The sequence below is a fragment of the Cryptomeria japonica genome, chromosome 10 (assembly GCF_030272615.1).
Source record: "Cryptomeria japonica chromosome 10, Sugi_1.0, whole genome shotgun sequence".
NCBI classification, from domain to species: domain Eukaryota; kingdom Viridiplantae; phylum Streptophyta; class Pinopsida; order Cupressales; family Cupressaceae; genus Cryptomeria; species Cryptomeria japonica.
This window is the reverse complement of record NC_081414.1, coordinates 324,458,658-324,466,455: the sequence shown is the minus strand read 5'-3', so window position 1 is coordinate 324,466,455 and position 7,798 is coordinate 324,458,658.

The following is a 7,798-nucleotide window of genomic DNA, read 5'->3' as shown; positions in this document are numbered from 1 at the left end:
TTGTTTTAACATCATACATATGTTGTAAATTATGAAGGTTAATACTATACTATGTTACCAAGAAAAGAACCTAGTTAGTAAACCCTAAGGAACCTAGTTGGTAAACCCTAAGGTTATCGCTATCGGTTAATGAAGGTGGAATGTCTACCGAGTGAAGTTTAGTATTCATCGAGTTATAACTGAGTTGCTACTGAGTTGTAATCGAGCTATAACAAAATGCATTAAATGTTTGCATGTGTTATTTAATGAAGGAAGCTGATGAGCTAGAACTGATTAAATGATTGGTGAGTCATGGATGAAGTTTGTTAATGAATCTAAGGCAATGGAAAGTTGGCATGAAGATCTACAACTCAGATTGAACCGTAATACCCTAGCACAAGTTCCAAGAAATGTATGCAAGTTCCAAGGCGGGGTAAAACATTTTCAGATTGAAAGATGCATTGAACCTGGACAAGATTGAAGATCTAATGGCTATGATTGATCATGGGAAATGTGATCAAGGAGATTAAGTGGTTACCTAATTGTTTATAAATAGGAAAGTGTTGATAAACAATGTATGCAAGCAAGTGTATGCACAGGGATGCTACATAGTGATTACTGAGCACATAAGCTTGAAGACCTATTTGAATAACAGAGTATAGAGCCCAGCAGATAGACAAGATTAGTTCTATGTCTAGATTGTATTGAACAAAGAGGAATCCGCTTTAGTATTTTAGATGTGATGTTGCAGATAGAGTTTTATTACTATTATTTTGTGAAAGTGATAGAAAATCTCTTAACCGAGTGGACTTAACAGTCTTATTTGTAAACCCTCTAGCAAGGTGACATTCTGATTGAGTGTTTGAAATCCTTTAACAAGGTCACTTCTAACAAGGTGAAGAACTTAACAGATCTGAGGGAAATCCCTTAACCGGGTCACATCTAGCAATGTGTTTGTAATCTTTAACAGGATTTGCTTTTAACCAAGCATACTCTAGAAGAGTATATTTCTTAGTGGGTCCGAAATCCCACAGTGGTTTTTCCCTATTTGGGTTTCCACGTTAAATCTGGTGTTATGAGGTTTATGATGTTTATATGCTTTTGAGTTTGCATGTTTGACAGTTTTGGTTATATTACTGATATATATGTTACCAAGGTTGAATCTGATGTTTTTATGGATTTTTAAGTTTGTATGATTCACCCCCCCCCCTATCATCTTATTGGCTATTGGATCTATACTTATATTAAGTATCAAAACTATCAACGTAATATGCAAATAATGTAATATAATTTAGGTAGAGGATTTGGTTGACCATTGGAGATCAAGTTGGGTTTATGTAAGAGGATTTAGTCCTCCGTTATTGAGCTTAACTGGAACTGTACTCAGGCATAGGACATGCTATCTTTGTAATTCATTAATTCTTTTGGATTGTAGTGTGGATTTCTATGGAGTCAGTGAGACTCCTTTTGTGATGAGTAGTTCACTCTAGGCTATTGGCCTTCCTACAAGTGGAGGCCCCTCAATTGTAATTCACATACTTATAGCAGAAGTATTATCTGACTGTGGGTAGGCTTCCCACCATGGTTTTTCCCTTTACCGGGTTTTCCACATATAAATCTTGGTGTCATGTGGATGGTATTTATTATGTGATTATTTTTTATGCTTAATCAGTTTAACTTCTATTCCTGTATTTGGTTTATGCATTCTAGTATTAATGTTTTGGGTTCCGATATTAATGTTTTAATTGCTAAATGTTTTGTAATCTGTGACAACTGATTCACCCCCCTCTCAGTTGTCTTCCAGTTATTTGAATTATCTAACAATTGGTATAAGAGATCTTGTCCTCTCTACAAAAAGCTTAACCTATTGAGGAAGATCCTATGGTGACTAATAGTTCAAGTTCATCTAGTTCATCTAGAGATATCTTTTAGAGTGATATTTGTAGGCTTGATGGAACAAATTACATAGTATGGAAGATTCAGATGGAGACTCATCTAAGATGTCTTGCAAAGGATATTTGGGAGATCACATAGAATGGTGTTACACCTCATAATCCAGCATCTAGAAATCCTCCTCTGGAAAACTTGGATAAGGAGCTTGAGAATGACTGTAGAGAAAGAGAAGCCCTCTTGTGTGCACTTTTTGATCAACAAATAATGGGATTAACTGACAAATCAGCTACAAAGGTTATATGGGATAAGTTGGAGACTCTTAATGAAGGTGACCCTACTATGAAGATTGATAAAATTTATGGTTAGTGGGTGAGATATGAAAACTTGAAGATGGAAGAAGATGAAAGGATTACTACATTGATGAAAAGGGTAAATGAGATTGTTATGGGAATTCAATGTTGTGGTGAAACTCTGAGTGAAGATGAAATTGTTTCTAAAGTTCTAAGAGCCCTACCAGTGGCTTAAAAGATGAAGGCTACTACAATTAATGAATTAAGAACAATGGCTAATACTTCTGTCAACAAAGATACCTTGGTTGGGAAATTATCTACTTTTGAGCTTGAAGAATTTGGACCTTCTGGAGCTATTAAAACTAAACTGACTTTTCATGCATCTACATCATCAACCGATAAGCAAGATTGGAAAGCTTTATATGCAAAGGAATTGGATGATATGAAGAGAGAAGATGACGAGTTTGAGCAACTTGAAGCACTATTTGCTAGAAGAGTATCGAAAGGACTGGTAGGAAGTAAGTATGAAGGAAAAGGACCTTTTAAATGTTTTGCATGTAATAAGATTGGTCATTTTGCATCTATATGTCTTGAAAGGAATTCAAGATTTGAAGAAAAAGTTAGAAGATATTTTAAGCCTAACCCTAGATATCAGAACAAGTATAAGTACAAGAAAAAATAAGACAAATCATGCTACATAGTAGATGAGGAAGGTGTGACTGACTCTGATGATGAATTGACAAAAGACTCTACTAATGGTTCTAACAATGGGAAGGAATGGGTGTTCTTGGCTATCAAGGAAGATGTTGCAGCATTGGAAGAGAATGTACCTGAAGAGAAGGCACTTTCTACTAAAATTGAAGACAAGGATGAATGGGTAATTGACAGTGGATGTTCATATCATATGACTTGAGATAAAAGGAAGTTTGTATCTTTGCAATAATTTGATGGTGGTCCGGTTAGATTTGGAGATGACAAAGCATGTATGATCAAAGGAAAAGGAACTATATCATTGGATGGTAAGCACAATACTGATAATGTTTATTTTGTTGAAGGTTTGAAGCATAATCTTTTGAGTGTAGGACAATTGGTGGATAAGGGATTTCAATTAAAGTTCAAGGATGGAAAATGTAAAATCATTAAGAGATCTGGTTTGGAGATTGTAACCGGTACACAGACAAAAGATAATATATTTCATTTGAATTCTAGTGAGAAGACATGTTTAATTGCATAAATTGATGAGAGTTGGCTATGGCATAAAAGGCCATGTCATGTGAATTTCGCTTTCATTGTAAAGATCAATTCAACTAAGGCAATTAGAGATATACCTAAGATTGTGAAACCCTATAATCCGGTATGTAAAGAATGTCAAATGGGAAAACAGGTTAGAGCATCTTTTAGGAGTATACAAGATAAATCTAATGATATTCTTGATCTTATTCATACTGATTTGTGTGGCCTTGCTAGAGTTAAATTTTTTCAAGGTGATAGATATTTTATGCTAATCATTGATGATTATTCTAGAATGAAGTGGGTTGCTTTTCTAAGGGAGAAATTTGAAGCTTTTGAAAAGTTAAAAATTTTTAAGGCTAAAGTGGAAACTGAGACATGATTGAAGATTAAATGTTTAAAGACAGATCATGGTGGATAATTCACATCTGATGAGTTTAATAACTTTTGTGAGAAGCATGGTATAAGGAGACAATTTTCTGCTCCTCGGACAACTCAGTAGAATGGAGTTGTGGAAAGGAAGAACAAAACTATCTTGGATGCTGCTAGAAAAATGATGATGTAAGCTAGTCTACCTCATATCTACTAGAGAGAAGTAGTGAGCACAGTGGTTTATACATTCAACAGAGTACATATAAAATAAGAAATTGGTAAGACACCTTATGAATTATGGTTTGGCAATACACCTTTAGTTAAGTATTTTAGAATCTTTGGTAGTAAATTTTATATCAAAAGAGATGATATCATTGGAAAATTTGATCTTAGATGTGATGAAGGCATATTTCTTGGTTATTCTAATGAAAGAAAAGCATATAGATGTTATAACAAGAGAATGCAGAGAATTGTGGAGAGTACTAATGTCAAGGTGGATGAGCTGAATAGAGGTCAAATTAGAGTTTATGAGAAGGAATCGGCGGTAGAAATGATTATATCTGAACCGGTAGCACCTTTACCGAAATAGAGTGTTGAACCGGTTACTCTGGTTGTATCAAAAAATTCAACAGTAACTGAAGAACCCTGAAGAGGAACAGAGAGTCAGAAGACTCCTAGGTATGTGAGATTGAATCAATCATTCAGAAGATCAGATCATTGGGGATAAGAGCAATAGAGTGATGACAAGAAGAAGACTAGCAACTAATGAGGTATGTTTAATTTCTAAAGTTGAACCCGTATCACTAATTTAAGCATGTAAAGATGAATGTTGGTTGAAAGCTATGGAAGAAGAATTAGATCAGATTGAGAAGAATAACACGTGGACTTTAGTTCCCTAGCCTAAAAATAAGAATGTTATTGGAACTAAATGGGTTTTTAGGAATAAATTGAATGAGGATGGTCAAGTTGTAAGGAATAAGGCTAGATTGGGTTGGAAAGGATATTCTGAGAAGGAAGGAATTGATTATGGAGAGACTTTTGCACATGTAGCTATGATTGAAGTTGTAAGATTATTTCTTTTCTATGCTTCCCATAAAAACTACAAGGTTTATCAGATGGATGTTAAGTGTGCATTTTTAATGGGGATCTTGATGAGGAAGCTTATATTGAGCAATCTGATAGGTTTTCACTATCAGATGATACAAACATGGTTTGTAGGTTAAGGAAAGCTTTATATGGATTGAAAAAGGCACCTAGAGCTTGGTATGCAAGATTGGATAAATATCTTTTGAAGCGTGGTTTTACTAAGGGTAATGTTGACGGTAATTTATATTATAATATTACTAATGATGATATACTGATTATTGAAGTATTTGTTGATGACATCATTTTTGGAGGTGAAGATAAGTTATGCATGGAATTTTCTAAGAATATGGAGAAAGAATTTGAAATGTCTATGATTGGGGAAATGAAATCTTTCTTAGGTTTGCAGATTACTCAGACTGACAAAGGTATTTTCATTTGTCAAACTAAGTATGCTAGTGAATTGTTGAAGAAATTTGGTATGGGAGATTCTAAACCGGTAAGTACTCCTATGGTTACAAGTGAGAAATTGACAAGGAAAGATGTTTTTGCACTAGTAAATCCTACAAGATACAAATATATGATTGGAGGTCTACTTAATTTGACTTAGACTGGGCCTAACATAATGAATGTTGTTTGTATTGCATCTAGATTTCTTAGTGATCCTAGAGAAAATCATGAGAGTGCGGTGAAAAGGATTTTTTGATACTTGCAAGGTACATCTGAATATGGTTTGTGGTACCCTAAGGATGATGGCTTTACTTTATGTTCATATATAGATGTTGAGTGAGCTGGAGATGTTGATGACTGGAAAAGTACTTCCAGTGGAGCTTTCTTTCTTGGAAAGAAGTTGGTTTCATGGATAAGAAAGAAACATTCATGTACTTCTTTATCTACTTCTGAAGCTGAGTATGTTGCTGCTGCTACTAACTCTACATAGGTTCTATCGATGAAGAAAATATTGGAGGATATCAAATTGCATTGCACTGGACCAATAATTATTCACTACAATAACTCTACTACTTTTGACATATCAAAGAATCTAGTATTTCATTCTAAGACAAAGCACATATCTATCAAATATAACTTTTTGAAGGAGAAGGTGGAAGAAAATGAAGTCAGATTGGTTTATGTGAATACGAGATAGAAGATTACAAATATTTTGACTAAACCTTTGCCTAGAGAATCATTTGAGTACCAGAGAGACAGGTTAGGGGTTTCTACCCCTTTGACAAAGAAGTGATTGATGTGATTTTGCATCAGTCTGGTATGTATTATCAAAGACATAACTTATTTCAGCATTGATGTGGGGATGGTACTGCTTAGGGGGAGTAGTTAGCCTTCTATTTTAGTGGTTTTTTATTTTGCTTTCATATTTTTGTCAAATTTATGGCATTCATGTCAAAGGGGGAGAGATATTGATGTGAAAAAAATGTTAGGTCCCAGAGACAATTGAGAGGGGGGGGTGAATCAGTTGTCCAATAAATTCAACCAAAATTAACTTAACCAAAACTTAATGCTTAATGCCGGTAAATCAAACTTTTGCTGGTAGATAGTTTTATCAGTTAATTGCAATACCGGTAAAGATTAATGCATGGAACAGAAAGATAATAACATCCACAACACATAACATAAATATTTGTACGTGGAAACCTTGTAACGTGAAAAACCATGGTGGGAAACCTTACCCACAATTGAATGATACTACTGCAGATAGTATGTGTATACAATATGGAGTCTGCACATACAGAAAGGCCAACTGCCTAGAGCTCACTACTCAATCACAAGATGAGAGTCACATTGACTACAATTGGATGGTTAAATCCAATGATAATGTACTGCATAAAATAGCATCTTCTTATGCTAGATTTAGTACTAGTTTAGTTTTGATTTTCTTCACAAAAACCTTCCTTCAACCTTTAAATGATGTCAACATGTATAGGTCTTCTTATTTTGCATATACCTTATTACAATTCTTTTTCCCAATCGCATATCAATCTCACAAATGAGATCTTACATTTATACCATAACCTAAGACCAATTGAATAGGTCAGCTCACTAAAAGATATTACAATAAAATCAATTACAAATAAATCAATATCTGATGCATGATGTCATCTCAATGCATTTACAATAATAATAAATTGTCTCCATAACGTACCATGCTGATCTGGAATATATATGTCTATCGGTGCATATCCTGGACCTATTTGTCGGTAGCAAAAAAAATGCAAACTCGAATAAACAAAGAACCAAATTGCCAAAACCAAGTGATCAAATAATGTCTTCAACATAACCAAGTAGTCTCCAAGTCATTACAAGTGCTGGTGAACAATATAATCTGTCGATGAACCAAATACCGGTGACTGTGCATAAGTCTCTGACTTGCCTGTGAACATAACCAAAATCTCCAAGTGCTGATAAGTGTTGACAAGTGATAACAGGTGTTGACATCAATGACAAAACCATATCAACATATCCAAAATACCAACAATCTCCCCCTTTGGCATTGATGGCAACACAAGATGGAAAAACCATCAAAGTACCAAAATAGAAATGCCAAAATACCAAAAACCAACAATCTCCCAAAGAGATCATTAACTAGAAATGAAAATACAGATACAGAGAGTAATCAATCTCTCCAACACTCTCTCCCCAATGTTACAATCTCTCCCCCAAGGGATAATGCATTTTTCCATATCAATCTCTCCCTCTTTGACATCAGATGCCAAAGCATTACAAAAACCAGTTTCAAATACAAAATACCAACTTATTATACCAACTACTCCTCCTGAGAAGTAACTCTCCTCATCAAAGCCAGAATAATAGATTTCTTTGTTAATTCTGTCGGTTGATGACAAACATCAACTATCTAAGTCTCTACCGATGGGGATAGGACTCTAAGTTTCTCTCTGAGATATTCAAAAGTCTCCTTAGGCAAAGGCTTTGTA